This window comes from Excalfactoria chinensis, chromosome 2 (genome assembly GCF_039878825.1).
Source record: "Excalfactoria chinensis isolate bCotChi1 chromosome 2, bCotChi1.hap2, whole genome shotgun sequence".
In the NCBI taxonomy this organism is placed as follows: Eukaryota; Metazoa; Chordata; class Aves; order Galliformes; family Phasianidae; genus Excalfactoria; species Excalfactoria chinensis.
Genome location: NC_092826.1, coordinates 72,318,304 through 72,337,612, shown reverse-complemented (window position 1 = coordinate 72,337,612; position 19,309 = coordinate 72,318,304). Strand labels below are relative to the sequence as shown.

The 19,309-nt window shown below is 34.7% G+C and overlaps 1 protein-coding gene across 5 annotated transcripts in view; it reads left to right on the top strand.

Annotated features, from left to right (window-relative positions):
* The window catches only part of CDH12 (cadherin 12), a 506,510-nt gene that overhangs the window by 360,567 nt on the left and 126,634 nt on the right, over window positions 1-19,309 (top strand). The gene's annotated exons all lie outside the window — the stretch shown is intronic.

The following is a 19,309-nucleotide window of genomic DNA, read 5'->3' as shown; positions in this document are numbered from 1 at the left end:
TTACTCTTTCTTTAAAAGTTGAAATGTTGCAGACAAAGAGTGCAATGTTCTGTAAATATGTACCTCTTTCTGATGGGGCAGATCTTCAGCTGAAAGTAGCTCCCTCTGTCCATCCCCTTCACCATGCAACTTCTCATACAGCTGCAATAGCCATGATTGCTATTTTTAGTGCACAGGTTTAAAACATTGGATTTCTTCCTTCATATGTTTATCTTCTTTCCTTGTCCTTGATTTTAGGATAAAACTAAAATTTGGGAGTTTTAAGATAAGTTTGTGTTACAAAAATCATAACTTTTTTAGTTTACATGATTTTTTAACAATGAATGTCGGACTGATATCAGGGAAAGGATTTAAACCCAGAAGTCTCTAGCCCAGGATGCACAGTCATTTCTGTGGTTGGTATTATTACTTCAAATTGGTTTTCAGTATCTCTTGCTTTTCTTTCCAATTGTTCACAAATTATGTTGAATGTGATTTATTGCTTCATAATTCAAAAGTCTTGCACTATAGCTTTTATATTCTGTGTGTAAGCATACATGCATGCAGAGAATTTATGCTTTCTCTCTCATTACGTGACTACTGTTTCCATGATAGGACCTCAGTAGTTTGATGGCTGGTTGTTTGAGGGGTGTCAGGGTGGATTTGGATAATAGAGCTTTCAGAAAAGATGGCTTGAAATTAGACCTCAGAAGAATAGGAGCACAGTATACAACTGCATGCTACGGATGATTTTCAGTTTAAGGAAAGCTATTATTCAATGAAAATAAGAGGGCGAGGATTAATTTCCTGGGTCCCTAAATGCCACCTCCCTAGACAGCAAGGTTCAGATTCCAAAAATATGGGTGTCACCTTTCAGTTTTAACTTTAATACTGTGTCCTTTTTTAAATCTTTATTGTTATTATTATTAATGTAGAGACTATGAATGATGATGTTTTGTTTGGTTATTTGTTTCTAAATATAAATGAAATTCACAGAAAGTTAATTTTCCGACCTTCCCTTCCAGAAAGCTATTACAATAATGGGCATATAGATAGAGCAGAGTAAGGCTAAATTTGGCTCGTTAGGTGTTTGGACAAAAGTATTCTTGAATATTACAGATGTAGGCACCAGTGTTAAGCACTGGAATGTATTAGCTAGAAATATTTGAAAGACAGTATGTTTTTGTTGTAAACACAGTATGATGAGTTTCATTTACAAGCTGAAGATCCCATCATGAAAAACTGCATCTTTGTATCATCCAGTTACTACTAATTGTCCTTTCTCTAAAACCTTTTTTTCCTTCTGGCCTCCTACTAAAGAGGCAAATGAGGACTCTAATCACACTTGAAGCAGTAGCACAGGCAACATGATTGCTGTGCTTTTTACCTCTGAAGACAGAGATGCTAACGCTGCATCACTGTGATTCATTAGTTTTTATCCTTTTATATAAGATAGCCTGAGTAGTCATTTAGGGTCAATCCTGAGAAGCCAAAATAATATTATTCTTGCATAAAATTGACTATTATCAATACAGTTGAATTTGTGCTTGTAAGCAGCTTTAAAATTAATAGGATATTTCCATTAAAAGTAATGCTTGTCACATCACGATTTACTTGGTATGTTTATTGCTTATATAACTTTTTAAAAAACTGTTTCAACTTTCTGAAAATATGTTTTTCAAACATAATGTTAAGTCAAATTGCACTGTAGCACAAATGATAGCAATGTTTCTTGAAAGGTTATCTGAATGAGAGAACTTCTTTGGAAAAAATTGTTCTGTTAAGGCCAGATAGTGAAAGATGTGTAATATAAATCCATACAGTTTTCAGGTTAATCGGTATCTTTATGTCATATGTATATTTTTTAATCATAGAAAAAATTAAGCTATGAAATGGTATTGAGTTCTTAGTTGCAGAAATAACTGTTTGATGTTTGTCATAAGTTAACATTATTCCACAACCATATATTTTCAAAATAATTCTCTTTGTAATATTACTGTGTTGTATTTTAAAGAGATATTGAAAATATTAAAGTTCAGGATATTTCAGGAATTACAGTTTATTTTTATCTTCATCTTCAAGCCACAATAGCTTGGCACAATAGAGTTACAGCTGCATAGGAGCTCATATTGCTTATTCTGGAACCGCTATACTAGTAATGTCACAGTAACTTATAAATGGGAGTTTAATGTGTCTATTAAATCAGTGACAATTTCACTAAATAGTTAGGGGTGACTAGTTAATTTTGGAAGCCACCTGTAAGAGCACACAGATTTACAGCATTAATGACAGCTGTTATTGGCCAACACACTCCATTCATTTTATGTCTGTTTTTAGAAGACTGTTTCAAGAAGTGTCAGGATGCAAATCAAAATATAGTTCAGAAACTGTTGCAGTCTAGCTCAGTTAGAGATCCTGAGATGGTGCTTCATGTTAACACATGGTAGGCTGACATTAATAAATAAACAAGTAAAAATTAGTGCACTTTGCAATTTAACCTTATTGTTAAAGCAAGGGCCTGGAAATACTCTGCTTTGATAGTACAAAGTGCCATAAGATCCAAACAAAAGAGAACCTTCCTTACTGGAGATCCATCTAGAACACCTTAAAAAGGGAAACTGGAATACAGTGTTGCTATGTGATTTCTGCAAGTTAGAGAAATGCTAAAAGGCTTACTGTGACATGTACCCTTTTTTACATATTTTGCTGTGATTTGATTTCTTAGTACTATGAAGATCAAGAAGGCCATGCAAAACAGCCAATATTTAATAAAATTGAGAAAGTATTCTTGATTACTTTCTTGTGCCAAAGCTTAGTCCTCACTGAAAGGTGGTAGAAATCATCAGAAGACCTGATTTTCAAGTACAGCCTTGTCTTAGCACAGTCTAAAATCACTAACAAGGTAGCAGTTGGAACTGACCTTATAAAAGGATAACCTAGAGAGATCTATCTTTGCTAAAATACTACAAATCTTGATGAAACTATTCTTCATTTCTCTGTTTCAATAGTCATATTCAGGGGCAACATAATAAAATGAAAGCTCAAGAGGAAAGGTAGATGAAAGAAGTATAAGTTCTTGATTAACAAAATAATAACAGCAAAATATCAATTTTTAGTTGTTTGACGTGTAATGTACTTCATATATTTAAAGGTGTTAAGCTTGTAGCATTATTCCATTTACATATGTCTTTTTATTTATGTATTCCTGTATATCACTGTCTGTGTGTTAATGCATTATATCTTTTTCATACATTGTGCACCTACAAGAATTTTTGTGGCTGTTCTTAAGAGTGCGGGCACAGGCAAATGGAGGCTTACACTGAACACAGGCGCATTGGAAAATATTGCAAATTGCTTTTCGAGGCAATAGCCACTTTTTTTTCTGTTTTTGTTTTTGTTTTTCCAGTGTGCAACAACTAAATATTGCGAGCTTGCCAATTTATTATTTTGGTAATGAAATACTTACGTTTTGCATATGTTTTGTTCTTTTAAATCTTCATTATATTGTACCTGATTACAAACAATCTGCTTCAGATTTTTTACTGCTGTGATCCCCACCTCCTAAAAAGTGTTATAGTCACAACTGCCCTGGGGCTGTATGGAATTCACACAACAGCATGTAATAATGCATAGATAAAAAATATTAACTCAATACTGAGAAATCTTCATTTTCTTCAGAAATTTCCTCATATATCAAGGCAGAAGCTGTGATAATCGGATGGAAAAAGAGCGTTATATTTGTGACCAGATAAGAGTGCTTTTCTGATGCATAGTCATTTATCCTCTGCATCTGAAATACTAACACAGAAATCATTTATGCATTTTATAGTGGACAGTTTTTATTTCATTATATTAAAATTAATGTAGACCACCTTCAATGAGACTTAAATCAGCACCTCTTTCTCAACTGAGATATTACCATTCTTTTCCATCACAGGTGAGTGTCCGGGTGATAGGGCACTCTGTGAAGAAAATTTTGAATTTTTCAGACAAAGAAATGTTTACCACTATAAGCACTTAGTTAATCTGAAAGAAGAAAAAAAGAAATAGAATTAAGGAAAATAAATGTTTACGCTGAATTTGAAAGCCACTGCCCTTTGAAGAAAAATAAATAAGTAAATGAAAGCCTGAGTCTCAGTTGATAACTGTACCACTGTTAATTGGCGTTACATATATATGTACGTATATACATCTGCTAGATTTCTGTTAAGACAGTCTTGACAGTATTTCATTTAAAGCTGTCAAGAGGATTTTTCCTAGTTTATCATATTCTATGCCCAGAAGTAACAGTAAAAAGTAACTGGAGAGAGACCTGCAAATCATTTCCACTTAACATTTACATGGTACCATCTTCAAGCAGGTGAGAGGAGTTGTTGAGGGACCACTATAAGTATCATATTAATTCCCCTTAGTTAATAGTTTCTGGGTGATTTTAATTTGAAAGATCTTTGGAATAGTAATTATAGGAATAGTTCACAATGTCTTTAACCTGCAGAAACTCATATACCCTACTCTGTCTGCAGACATCACAGGAAAATTCTTGATAAGCCTTTGTGGGTCTTAGATGATTATTTAAAATGTGCACAGGGAGTCACAAATGATTTTAGCCTGGCTTAGTAAGTGAACTCACTGAGTTTATACCTTTTAAATTTTCAATTAAAAGCATCATCACAGTTTATTACAGGTAAGAAGAGATGGATGGAAATGAAATATCAAAAAGGTTTGATAGGAATCAGAACTGGAACCAGAGCTCTTAACTTTGCTTATCACTGTTGATATGAGACCTCTGTCTCCATTACTTATTGCTGTCTGGTGAAAAAATGTGATGACTTTGAAAACTTTGCATCTTATATGTTACGTAAAGTATGTGAGACACAAAGATGTTTTGACATCTGTGCATGAAACTCTGAGATAGGTGGAGGTAGAAATGCAAAGCTCCGATTAGCAAGTCAGACTTTCACTTAATGTTCACTTTTGCAAGTTCATCTTTTTACAAGGTGTACAAAACAGCTTTACTGTCTGTCTCTACTGTGTGGTAGAGATGAGCAAGCTGCATACCGTAGAATTTTTCTTATTGATCTTGTGACTTTACTCGCTGATTTACTTAGGTAGCTTAGAGTGGGAAAATTAGAATCAGAACACTAACAAGACCAACTTCTGGGGATGTGGACAGATGAAAATAGTCTGCTCATTTAATCAAAGTGAATTTGAAGATTTTGAATTTGTTTAATCTAGATTTGGAGTTTGACTGAGGGTTGATGAATCACCTGGCAACTAGAGAGATACTCCAATGCTCATCTCAGATACAGACAGATATGTTATGCATATTGTTAACTTAAAACTGAGTTCACAACTAATAAAACATTAAAATATCAATGACAATTGAACTTAGGGAGTAACTAGCTGAGTTTGCAAGATCTCCTTTCTGAAAGAGCACCAAAATGCCTATTAAGAAATGAAATGAAATTAGCTAAACAGCAAAACTTGGAAAAGTATGAAATGCCTGTAGTCACTCCTGTATCTGGAGAACAGTGTGTTAACCAAAGTACTTAGGAGGTTCAGAAATGGAATAAAGTTATGATCACTGGAACATATTTTTTATTAAATTGCAGCATAAAAAACACCATTGAAATTAGAAAGAATTAACATATAAGTATAGAATATAAATTATTATCAAAATTCAAACCTAATTGTATTTTTTTCTAATAAAGAGCTAATACAAAAACGTTTTCCTAGCAAAATGTAGGCATACTTTTCAAGAAAAGACAAAAAAATTCTGAAGAGTTGTCTAACATCAGCCTGTAGGGGAAGCAAATGAGCAAGGTTATTGATTTTTCAGCCACTGCAGTTAACATCTGTGTGTGTAGAACATAAAAGGAAATTAAGACAGTCAGGACCGAGAGTCTCATAAGGTGCTGCAGTCACATCTAGCACAGTTTGCGAGTCAGGGCCCCAAAACCATGGAATTCCTGAGCTGCAAAACCACTGTTCTTCTGAAGTATATACATCAAATCACAATTTGTATCTCAGTCTGAAACAAAAGCAATGGACTGGGAACAGGCTTTATGGCATGTGCAGTTCGACTCTCTCTCACTCACCTCCATGTTGCAGAGGCTGTAAATGATCTGTCTTTCTTCTTCCTCTAGAGATAACCATCCTCTAATCCTTCTTGTGCCTGACATCCACTCTGCTGCAAAAAAAAACACAATTTCTTTGTTCCTTACAGAGGGTCTGTTACAGATCCAATTAAATTCCGAGGAAGAATTTTAGGTATCTGTGATATCTGCAGCTTCTGCCTTGATTTGAAGAAAGCCATTTGTACCCAAAAGCTTGCTTACTTTTTTCCACATATGCTGGTGGGAATGAAATGAAGGGAAAAACTTCAGTAAGTGATCTGTTCTTATTCCACACTACGTTAGATGTAAAACTATAGATTAGATTTTTATTTATATTTTTCCCCACTAGAAATAAACTGCAAAAAAACAACATGAATGAAAACCAAAAAAACAAACAAACAGCAACAACAAAAAAGTGTTAATAAAGAGGAAGAGTGGAACGTAGCAAGAGGAAAACTCGAGAAAAAAAATAATAAATGAAAACAAATGGATATCGATCAAATTATCTTGAAAGTAGAAAATATTTTTTATAAGAATTCTGTTACATAGTTCTCATTTTCTCTGCTGAACATTTACCTAATCTAAATGTACACTGTAAAGCAATAATATCGCAGAGTTATTTCCAAAACAGGGATTAGGCTGTTTCTATGGGTACAAGCTGAACTCAGTCATAAAAACAATCTGATTGAAAGTTGCCCTTCTATTATTTTTTTCAGGATTATTTTTAAACTGGCGCAAAGCCTTGTTTTGATTTGCTGTGTGGTTCTAGAAGTATCCATGCTATGACTGTCACGTGGCAGTGATTGATAGATAAATTACAGTGTTACACAGGCAAGAAGGTGAAAGGCACAGAAATGACAAACTGCTGGATGTCCTTTCCCTCCCCTACCCAGCCCTGGGGCTGTTATCTCAAAGACAGTGAAAAAGGGAAAGGAAAAGTGGAAAGACATAATAACAAGTGAAGAAAATATCTATCCAGCACTGGCACAATCTGAAAGTAAATATAATATAGTTTTAACTATCAGTTACCAGCTTAAACTTCTTTATCTTCCAGAGAAGGTTTCAATTCAGAAGTGCATAAAAGGAAAAAGAAGGAAACCCTGCTGATTCTTGCTGTACTACAAAATTTAAAAAGGGGACAAAATTAGTTTGAGTAGAACAGATGGAATAAGATGTAAAGGAACACTCATGAAGTAAGATGGTAAAATAGAACAACTTTCAACAAAATCAGAAATTGTAGTAATAAAGATGTAGATAGAAATAAACAGTAATGATGGCAGTCAAGATCCTGGTCTTTTTAGAACTGGTGGGACTCGTGCCCCAGTGGCAGGGGCACAGGACTGCAAGGGATGCTCAGTACATATCACTGTGGTATGCAGTGTAGTCTCTTGCCATGCTAATGTTTTCCATTAGCTAGATAAAGTATAATGTTTTTCTTCTTCTATGTTTTTCTTTTCCTGTGCTTTGTTGTCTTCTGAAATTACTGGCTTCACTGATAGTTGACAAAATGTTGTGGATTGAGCTATAGCGTTATTAACCTAAACAGCAAATAAATGCTTTTTTCGAAGTACATTATTATCTATTTGAACAGTTATGTGTAATAGTTGTTCTTACACTTCAACAAAAGAAAGAAGCATGCATAGAGAACAAAGGAGAGCTTGGAATAATACTCATGTCTTCTAGCACTAGCTTTAATTACAGAGGCAATTCCTTCATGTACATTGTATTGTTTTTAGCTCAGTCCCTGAACATGTAAGCTACACTTATTACTGATAAAGTTGAACTACTGCCATTTTGACTTGGTTACTGCTTACTGGAAAAAAAAAAAAAGAAAAAAAAAAAAAAAAAAGATTTTCAGTGATAGGTAGATTATTGATCCATAGCGTCACAAAACCACTTAACTGATCACTGAAAAATATATATATATATATGCCTGTTATTCATACAAACATACTGCATCAGTAAGGAACTAGGTTGGAATCTATGTTGTTTAGCATATTTACAGATTTTCTGAAAAATTTGAGTATCTGGGTGACAGTGTTTGTTGCTGATGCTAAGCTGTTTGAGGTAGTAAAGACAGAGGCTGAATAGTAAGAATGGGAAAAAGACCTCATGAAACTGAGGATTAAAATAATAGATGAAATTTTATAATAAGTCAAGCATACTGGAGAGGGAAATAATTCCAACTTAATTAATAAACTGTTGTGCTCTGAGGCAATAATGATCTCTCTCAAATGAGATCTTGTTTTATAATACTTGTTTGCATGTTTGCTCAGTGTGGAGTGACTGCCAAAAAGCAAATAGGATGTTAACAATTCTCAGCAGAAGAAGAAGAAAATAAATGTTGTTAATACGGTCTTGCATCTGAATCTCTGGTGAACCTGTATCTTCAGCATTGGGCCATTATGTTGGTCTTGTCTGCAAGTGTGATTCCTTCCATTTTACTTAAAGTCCTTTGAACAGTTTGATGAGCCGGGATACAGTCAAGGAATAATTCATTTTTCAGTAGAAAAGTAAATTTAGTTACATAATATTTTGCTTAGTGAAAAATAAAAACTTTACTTCCCATGTGTTAAAAATCACAAACACCTGTAATGCTTTACATGGTGATGTGCTACAGAGCAGTTTATTAAATGTGGATCTATTAATAATATTAGATTAGAAATTTTTAAAATAGTAATGCAGGTCAGCAGCTACTGTGGTGCTGAGAAAAATGTCTGTCTTGCAAGAGCTTTGTTATGATGTTGAAAGTATTCAGGCTGTGCATGAATGCACATTTACTCAATGTGCAGCGACTGCCAAAAAGCAAATAGGGTGTTAAGAATTCTTACCAGCAGCAGAAGAAAATAAATGTCATTAATACAGCTATGCATGAATATGTGTAAATAGCAGCACTCCTTGCACCTACCATTTCACACTAACTATTTCTGTAGTTTTCTAGTCTATGCTGGTGGTGAATCTTGCTTGAAAAGCTCGCAGAACCTCCTCAGAGCATTCTACATGCCCCTCAAAGGACCCATTACTTTTCAACTTGGCATAAGTGCTGAACACTAAAGCTACGTGTGACTTATTTATTATCAGGTTAGCTCTTTGGCTGAGCTCATGCTGCATCTGCACACTTGATTTTTTGTGAAGTCTATGAGATTCTATGCCTTCAGGTGAGAGAGAACCACCTTAAACTCTGGCCAGGCCAGACCCCATCTGGGAGGGGATGCAATCAGGTACAATGAAACCTCCCAAGCAGTCCACACATAGCAAAAATGTGGCAACCTTTAGTTGCAGATGTACCTGCACTCCAGCCTAAACTCAAATAGCTGCAAAAGACAGATATTAAGTACAAATGTTGCCATATGTCTTCTTGCTGCTATGAGTTTATCTTTTTATACAAATCTTATGCTATTTTTAGAAAATGCAGTAGGTCATTTAAAATACTTTGCAATCTGTTTCATGAAACTGAAATGACCTGGTAAAGTAGATAAGAGCTGAAATCACAACACGTTAGTCTGACTGCCTGATAAGCCAAAAAGCCAAAAGTAAACGAAAGGGAGCTTTTGTTATACCGTCTGCTTTATTTATGTGGAAGAAGTCTTTGTTTATCTTGCAAATCCAAAACCCTTCAAAGTTCTGTATATGTCTGTGTACATTCTTTATATACTAAATAAATAACCACATAGGCAGAGTGGGTGTTACATGCGCTGGTTAAATAAGGCACACCAGCCTTTTGATTTTTCTATGCCTACTCGTGTCTTCAAAAGAGCTTTTCAAGTGTGTGGTTACACGTGCCTTTTAAAAAAAGCTTAAGGTGAGGTAAGTTGAGTGAGTTTTCTCTTCCAGTATCTCAGAGAATAATGTCCACAAATGTGTTTTAACTAGCAAATTAGGCATGACCTGCTGGAGAGAAGCTTTGAAGAGAGGGACCTGGGTGTCCTGGTGGACAACAGGTTGGCTGTGAGCCAGCAGTGTGCCCTCATGGCCAAAAAGGCCAATGGCATTCTGGGGTGCATTAAAAAGAGCATGGCCAGCAGGTCAAGGGAGGTGATCCTCCCCCTCTACTCTGATGTGGTGAGTCCTCATCTGGAATACTGTGTCCAGTTCTGGGCTCCCCAGTACAAAAAAGACAGGGGTTCTTGGAAAGAGTCCAGCGGAGGGCCACAAAGATGATGAAGGGCCTGAAGTATCTCCCCTACGAAGAAAGACTAAGTGAACTGGGTCTGTCTAGCCTTTAGAAAAGACCGAGAGGGGGCCAGAGCTAGGTCTATAAATATCTAAGGTGTAGGGGGCAAAGTGGTGAGGCCAGACTCTTTTCAACTGTGTGTGGAGACAGGACACACTGTTTCTCAGAAACAGCCAGTAACTGGAGTATAGGAAGTTCTGCATGAATGTGCGCAATAACTTCTTTATGGTGAGGGTGACGGAGTACTGGAACAGGCTGCCAAGGGGGGTTGTGGAGTCTCCTTCTCTGGAGATATTCAAGACCTGCCTGGATGCCTATCTGTGTGACCTGGTGTAGGGAACCTGCTTTGGCAGGGGGGTTGCACTCGATGATCTCTAGAGGTCCCTTCCAACCCCTACAATGCTGTGATTCTGTGAAAACATTTATGCCCTTTGAACATGGCAGTGAGTAAACAATATTCCTTGGGTGTGACATAATACCATTCAAGAAAGGTTTCTCTATTGAAATTTCTCTGGTGTCTTTACATTTCTACAGCAATTTGTTTTTTAGTAATTCTTTAGCTTGTTTATGTTCATATAGAATTACTCTGTTGAAGATAGCATATTTTTTAGCATTATTTCATAGCACAGAAAGCAAAATCATTTTCTTCAGGGTGTCAAAATACAAATTTGGATAGTTAGGTTGACGCATTATGTCCAGAAAAACAGCCTATAGATATTTAGCTGCTATAGTTTATGTGAATAAAGGCTTGCAATTAAAAAATAAAATAAAATAAAATAAAATAAAATAAAATAAAATAAAATAAAATAAAATAAAATAAAATAAAATAAAATAAAATAGTGTTCCAGAGTAGTCTAATTGCTTTGTGATAGCAAAGTGCAAGACAAGATAAAAAATCTCACTGAAATTATTAGTGCAATGTTTATTTTCTGGTATGTTAAAGGACTTTTTCAGCACTATAATATAAGCCAGTCAATAGCTCCTGCTTGTCAAATCCAGCTGTATCAGCCAACAGCTGGTAACTGCTGCTCATTTAACCCTAATTGATGCTAGTAGTAGAGTGCAAGAAGAAAATCAATGAGTGTTTGCAGAATCAGGAAATTCACACATGGGCCTAATGAATTCTGACAGACAGTGTTTGTGCACTTTAAGAACTGTAATAAAGATGCTGAAACCTTGAAACACAGACTGGTTCTACAGAGAGCTTCTTTTCAGTAAAGGTATGTGCTACTGTGATATTTAAATAATACACTGTTTTGAGTAAGTTCTATGCGGATAGAGTAGATTTGTATTATCAGAAAGTTAAAAGGTAATTACATAGTTGTATTGGATAGAATAAATTTTTTGCACAATGGAAGAAAGATTCAAGAGTAGTTTCTTCTTTCATATGAGATAGAAACAAATGTTTCTTTATAATTTTGATATGCTTATTTGCTATGTCTGAAAGTTATGTAGACCTTGGTCTGAATTGTCCCTACTGCATGATGTATGCTTCAGCAACCTGAGTGTAATGCTCTTACATGAGTGTGGTTATATGTACTGAATAGATTTGTTCTTGGGTGTAGTAAATTTAAATATGCCATCAACTACAAAAATAAATTATTGACTAATGTTCTTTTGTTTTGGAGGACTTTTTTTTTTTTTTTTTTTTTTTTTAGGAAACTGTAACTTATGTTATACAAAACAAAGTGTTCTGTCATCTATTCTTATTCTAATCTCTATAAAATACTGTGATTCAGAGGGGTGCTTTTATGGACAGTGATTATCCTTGCTGCAGCTTTGTGAGGCAGCAAAGTATTAGCTCCCTTCCAGAGGGATTGAAGCAGAGGAAAGACTGAATTATCAGAGTAATTATCAAAATTATACTGAAACCTTAGAAACAGGAGAAATAAAGTCATTCTGATTTGTATTTTTACTTAAAAAAACAAAACAAAACAAACAAACAAAAAAATAACAGTGTACAGTTTGATAATGTCTGGATAGATAAGTGTAGAGTTCTGTTTATGCTGAACAACATAGCAACTGAGACAGCTGGGCAAATCTGCCTACCTGGAAATGAAATAAGGGATTACTGATTAAATTTCTCTACATCTAGCCACCGCAATGCTCTTTAGATTAAATACTTAGCTTTTAAGTCCATTCCTAGTCTTGACGTTAATAATGTCAAATTTATAACTGCAAGGTAAAGTAAGCTCAAGGGAAAAGGGAAGGGGAGAAAAGGGCAATGCTGTCGATTCCTTGCTAGCCTACTGCATTCATAGATCATCAGACTAGATAACAAAATTATTAGAATAACAGAAAATAGGCAAAGAAAACTATGGTGCTGTTAGACTTGTAATACTCTGTCTTTTTGCTTTCTATTTCCTTTCCTGTGTTGTTGGAATAGAGTTTGTTTCTTTGGGGAGCTCAGCTCCAGAGACTGATGCTGAAATAATGATTTCCTCAGTGTATTAAATAATTCTGTCATGCTGCTCATGTTCTTAATTATCTCTCAAGTATCAGTAGTTTAAAACCTGTGAAAAATAATGGTATAAGTAATCAGTCTATTGACATTATTTCTCCTATAGGCTAAACAAGATAGCAAGAAATGTGTGCTGAATCTGAACATATCTGATGTATTTCATGATCAATTTTGCTTAAACTAAAGGCAAAAAAACAAAACGAAACAAACAAACAAACAAACAAAAAAACATAAAACAAACAAACAAACAAAAAAAAACATGCTGCCTTTCTATCAAATATCCACAAGGCAGGAACCACTGATTTCTTCATTCTGTATACTTTTTTGGGTTCTATTGCTGTGGTTTTATGTATGGGTAATTGGCATGCTACGAGTTAGATAAATATGCAGAATAAATTTCTTGCTTCAGCATTTTATTTCTGGTGTTACAGTTCAGCAACGTGGCTTAAATCTTCAGGAAAAAAGCAAGTAAGTTAAAAAGAGAAATATATGTAAAATTATGTAAGAACTTTGCAAAGCCACTGAAATTATATTATAATCATGTACTTAAATAGCTGCAAATCATTTATGGTCTTAATATTCATCGGCATTATGAGCTAAAGAGCAGGCTGAACAGAGGCCTAAAACAATGTCTACGAAGGCTTGCAATGGCGTTTACCTAAATGGAGAAAATATTCCACAAATTTTAATTATTAACATAAATGCTTTTCAGAAAAATGATTTTCAGATTCAGGGAACTAAAAATAAACCATTTTTTTCACATTGGATTCCCCTTTACTTCATCTGATGCCAACTTTTACATCCATCTGGTGAGAGTCATGTATCCTTACTTAATGAGATTTCTCTAAGTTTACAATACAAGCATAATCTAATGCTCGCTTCTGTTTTGATCTGTGTCCAAAAATAAATAGGACCTTTCTTTAAAAGAAAAATCTTTTTGAGTCTCTCAAATAAAAAGATGGACATTATCTTTCTTACCTACTAAAGTGCTGATCATGTTTCAGAATCTCGCTATTTGTGCATTAGTTGACAGCTGGTGAACCTCTGTTTGTACTTTTGTTCTGATCTAAAGTAGACTTTTGAATCAAATCTCTTGATCATTCAGACTTGCTGCACTTTTGTTCATGTTAAGAGAGGTCTTAGTGCAAGCTAGATTACTTCTGCATATAAATAAACTGAGGGTGTGCTACATGAATTGTCTCTTAGTCCATCCAACCAGATGAGATCTTTTCTGAAGCAAAAATCCTTGAGGTGCTTTTAGTGTGGGCATTGGTTCCCACACTAGCATCATCTGGTACATTCTACAGACCTACTCTTATATATTCAATTTACTTGCTAACATAGATTTAACTCACAGCCCTAAGCTACTGAAAACAAGATATGGAGAAATTATCCCAGGCTAGGTGAGTGCTGCTATCTTTAGTCATCCTACTTTCCCTAAACTTTTGTTAAATTCTCCTATCAGTTAAGAGCAGCTGCTAAACAGAAATGATTTACACCATGGGATATCTGAACACAAGAAATTATGTGGAATGGTAGTGTGAAGTATGAGAGAATAGTCTTTGTTTCAAAGTAGCTCTTAGAGATATTTCTGTTAAGATTTATATTTGTACAGTCTCTATCTCATTAATGTTCCATATTATTATGCTTGTTACATACAACTCCTTGTTGTCAAGTCCTTGAAAAGTTTAGGTGCTAGAAAATAAGTCTTTATATAGTTAGTACAAAATCAGAGCAGACGGGCTAAAGAAATAGAAGGAACGAGCTACTTTTGTGTAGAACTAAAAGAGAAGTATCTGTGCAGGAATTTCAGTTACATGTACATTTGTATGTCCTGCTGTGCTCTTGAATCATTTTTTGAACAAATAACCCCCAAACTGTATTCATGGAGTCTGGCTAAATAACAGTTGAATTATCCCATCCATTTTTTTTTATTTTTTTTTTTAACTCTATGTCAGAATATGTTTTGCCATCACTTATAGCAGTGTGGGGGGAAAAGAACAAAAACACCAATGTGCAAGGAACAACAAAAAAATGATGAGACTGATCACATTTCTGCTGAAGTCACTGACAGGTTTCCGCTTACATTATTAAGATTTGATGTCTTCCTAAGTGATTGATAAGACAAGGCATGAAACAAGCAATCCAAAGTTACAAGAATGATGACAAAAATGGAAAATTATTTGTTAAGGCATTGATTTATTTAAATAAATTTTTCACTGCAATACAGAAAGGTAGCATAAAGTCTGGTTACAATTTTCTTTCCTTTTTAAAAATTTCTAACTCGCTGAATTTGTCAAGAGAAAAAATTGGTTTGGAGAAAGGGTCAAAGGAGTTAAGAAAAACAGAAGTTGATTTCTAAATACTAGTTTACACTCTTAAGATTATACGTATTCCTGTTAAGGTCAGTACTTTTTCCTGAATGTCTGATAATTAAAATATTCATTATAATTTTGTATAAATTTTAAAAAGAAGTCAAAAATATATGGAAAAGTTGAGAATGGAGGCATACATTATTCACAATCTGTGATAGAAAATCCTTGTATGTAGAGTGCAGCCTAAAATTCCATCTGTTTCTTCTCCAAGATTTTCATAAAATGAGTATTTTTAAAATACTTGCCTATGTAAAATTCATTTGCCCTTTCTCTTAGATACATTTGCTAGCTGTTTTGCAACATTCATTAGTAATGAGTATGATTTACATATGTTTAATCATATATATATATATGTCCTTCCTGCCTTACCAGAAAAAGAATGCCTCTAAAGGAAGCACGTAGAAAACAAGTGGGTATATGCTTGTATTTAAAACCAGCAGGTGGGGGAACTTCATTTAGTTATTTACTTTACTTCCTCTCATTTGCACTCAGATTCCTGTGTCTTAACTTTTAGAGTTTTTATCTTTAAACCTTGATTGTGATGACCCAGTTTCGTATGGGAGGAGGACAGCTTTGCTTTCTTGGTGTTTTCTGTTGAGACCAACTCCTCTTCTTCAGGATCAGCTGGAGATAGTGAGACTGATCATTTCTCAGGTTTTCCTAGCTTATAAAGTAAGATGATTTGGGGTTAATTTCCCCAATCTTTCTTTGAGCTTCTATGGTCTGAATGAAAAACATAATGCTCATCTGCAACTGCTCTTGTGCTGCAAGGCAGCTAAAAGATAAAGCACAGCCATTAAAGTCACTGAATCTGAGTGAATACTGTTTAGAAATTGTACTGTTGAATTACTTCGTATTCTTTTATTTCTTTGTCTTTGTTTCTTTTCCTCTGAGTAGGGATGATAATGCCTTCTGTAAGTTGATGTAGAGTTATCATCTGCAGCTGTTCTAATCATACAGTTTTGTAGAACTGGAGTGTATCAGCATATGCATCATTAACTTTCCTGTGTCAAAGTCCATACTACCTCCAGGACAGGCAGTGTATTGTTACTCAAATCCTATATGCACCCCACAGTGCTGATATGTGCTGCTAATTTGCTGTTGCCGTGACTAGATTATTTGCTTGTCCACAGGGAGAGTACTTTTCCATCATTTTCACAGCAGGTGGTATTGCTCAGCAAGGGAATGTAGGAGTTCTTATGGAGCAAGTACAGAAAGAGCTGGTGTCTGCTGCCCTGGCATAGCTTGTCACTTTCTCCTATGGAAGAAAGATAGCTGTAGCGGCAGAATCATTCCACCGAATGCAGTTAGTAATATTGGAGTACAAAAGTTTATTTGTACTTTTGGGAGGCCATCTGGCAGTACCTTCCCTCACCAGTTCTGTTGAGTCTGCTGAGGAGAGGTGTGTGTCAGGGCACTGTGCTGCAGTGATGGGGGAAGGTATTCTGCAGCTGAGACAGATAAATGCAGTTTTGTGACCAGTAGGTACATACATTTTCTTATTCATGCTGAAAAATGTATTCACCTCTTGATCAAACTGTACTAGGTCAGAGTTTTTGCTATAAAAGAATATCCCAAGGAATACCATATTTCAGATGACTGCTCCATGGAGCTGTAAGTAATTGAGTCATAGAAGCCAAATATTTTCACCAGAAGTTCTCATCACAGTTGACTACAAAATGGATACTGTGGGAAGTCAGAGGTGCTGCACTACCACCAGCTGCAGCTGGTATACTAAATTTAAAAGTAAGTAAATTACCATTGCCCTACATGCCAGCTGTTCCAGTAATGAAAACTCCGCTATGCAGAAGTACTGATTAAAACAAACTAATCTTAAGATTATTATCTTATGGACAATTGGTGTTTTTATGTTTTGTTAATCATACTAGTAGACTGAATAGGTCATTAAGTTAATGGGCAATTGAAAAAATATATATCTTGATTTATTTATAAATTTCAGAATCTTTAGCAGAATTCCACTGATTCTATCCTTTTAAAAATAATATTGATTAAAAAAAATAATGATATCCAGTTGAATTTTTGAAGAAGAATGTGATCCTGATAGGGTTTTAAGTGTGCTGGGACACATTTTATTCATGATTTTATTTCAAGCAATTTCATTCCGTGGCAGGTGTTTGGCATCCCACAACACCAATTCATGCTTCCTGCAAATATATCATTAAAATGAAAAATATGCACTTTTAAGATACACATGTAGTAAATCAAAAGCTCATTTTTTCTTAAATATTTTACTTCATCTGTGCTGGATGATTTTTTCAAAGCGTATTTTGCAGCACTCAAAACAAGGCCAACTGGATGGCAGCAAGGGATTAATCTATTCTGAAAGCTTTAAAAGGTCCACTGTAAGTGAATGCCTTATTCTTTTCATACCCCTAAGCCAGCCTCTCAAAAGGTAAAGGGTGTAGCTCTAAATTGGATCTCTGAGCAGCTCAACAAGGATGGATATTTCCCTGTACAAGCACAGAAGGTGAGAGAGAACGAGAAACAAATCCTTTTTCTTCTTCTGCTCTTATTGAGTCAAAATTCTCATTGTTCTTTTAATGAAACAAGCTCTATGGAGCAGGTGGCTGGTTCAAATAGATGTGTGTCCTGCTGTGGATAAGGGTTTTGGCACTTACTTCCTATACCCTATACATAAATAAAGTGCAGTACTACAGAGCAGTCTTGCATGCCTTTCTACAGATGGCCTGAACACTGTGTTTGACAAGATTATATGTGTTGTGTTCATAGATTCTCATGCCATGATCCAGAATGTAGATCTTGCCTTCTTAATGAGATGGGAAAATATACCTCATCCTACTGCTTGCTATTATATTTGCTTAGTGAAAACTATCTTGTAAGACACTGTACTGAACCTGTACAGTGCATGTCCATGGAATATAAATCACCTCCAGATATCCCTGAAAGAAATGAAATTTTATAACAACTCAGTTTACACTGAAAATAGTAAAATATCAATTATTAAAATACTTAGGATTAGAAACATCACCTTTGCACGCATCCAGTAATTTTTATTCATGGAGCTATTTCCCCCTCAGAAAGATGAGTAATAGAAATAATTCCTGTTTTCTGGCTAACTCATTGTTTTTTTTCTAATTCATTAGTTAATGAGTATAATTACCTGTTCATTCTTTGATTTGGTTTAAGCAAAAGCACTTTGCTTATACATTATGTTCCTGAATGAATTGAATTTTTTGCAGTAATTGACTTACTGTCCTATGTAAATTAGACTACATTATCCTTTATTGTTAAATCCAGTTCAATTTATGGAGCAAATATTGCTAGTTTTGTTAACAAACAGATGCTAATTAGTTTAGGATAAACTGATTCAATTCTGAATAGATGTAATTGTTCTCTGATCTTAGTAATGAATATGTAGTTTATTTAAGTATGTCTTTCAAGTATGGTTAAAATTAATCATATTTCACTGGATTGTCTTTTCTCAGAGTGACTTATTAACTAAGTGAAAGGTTTTTTTTGTTTGTTTGTTGTTTTTTTTGTTTTTTTTTTTTTTTTTAAAGAAAAAGGAGATGTGGTCATTATCATTAATCACGAGTGTTTACTGTGTCATTTTAGAGAAATACAAACATGTTTATCAGTCTTGGTTTCTGCATTTGGAGCATGGACCATAAGGTGAAGAGCTTAACAATTCAGTTGAGAATCTGTGAAAATGTTAAGGCAAATTGCAAAGGTAGTAGATCATGTTTGATGCAAATAAATGTATTATATATATGCTCAGAGATATGGTTTAGCAGAGGGTTGTTAGAGTTAGGGTACTATGGTTAGGCTATGGTTGGACTTGATGATCTTCATGGTCTTTTCCAACCCGAGTAATTTTATGATTCTTTAAAATCGAATCTGTTCTAATATTCAAATAGAATGTGTACAAATTTCTTGTCATGCTAAAAGAGTATTTTGTAAGAAATTACTAAAAATGCTTCTTTTTTTAAATGTTACTTCTTGATTATAATCAGCAACTATCACAAATTCAGGTAAATTTGGTGGTCAGTAGCTGCAACATTTATCAGTGAGAGGAGCTTTGCTTTTGTGAACATTAATAAATAGATCAAACATGCATTGTGGAGCAAGGCACTCGTCCACCCGTAGGATTTCACAGTAATTTGTCTAACTGAAGTCTTATAGTTAAAATCACAAAAAGCATTATTTGATCAAGTTTAGCTTA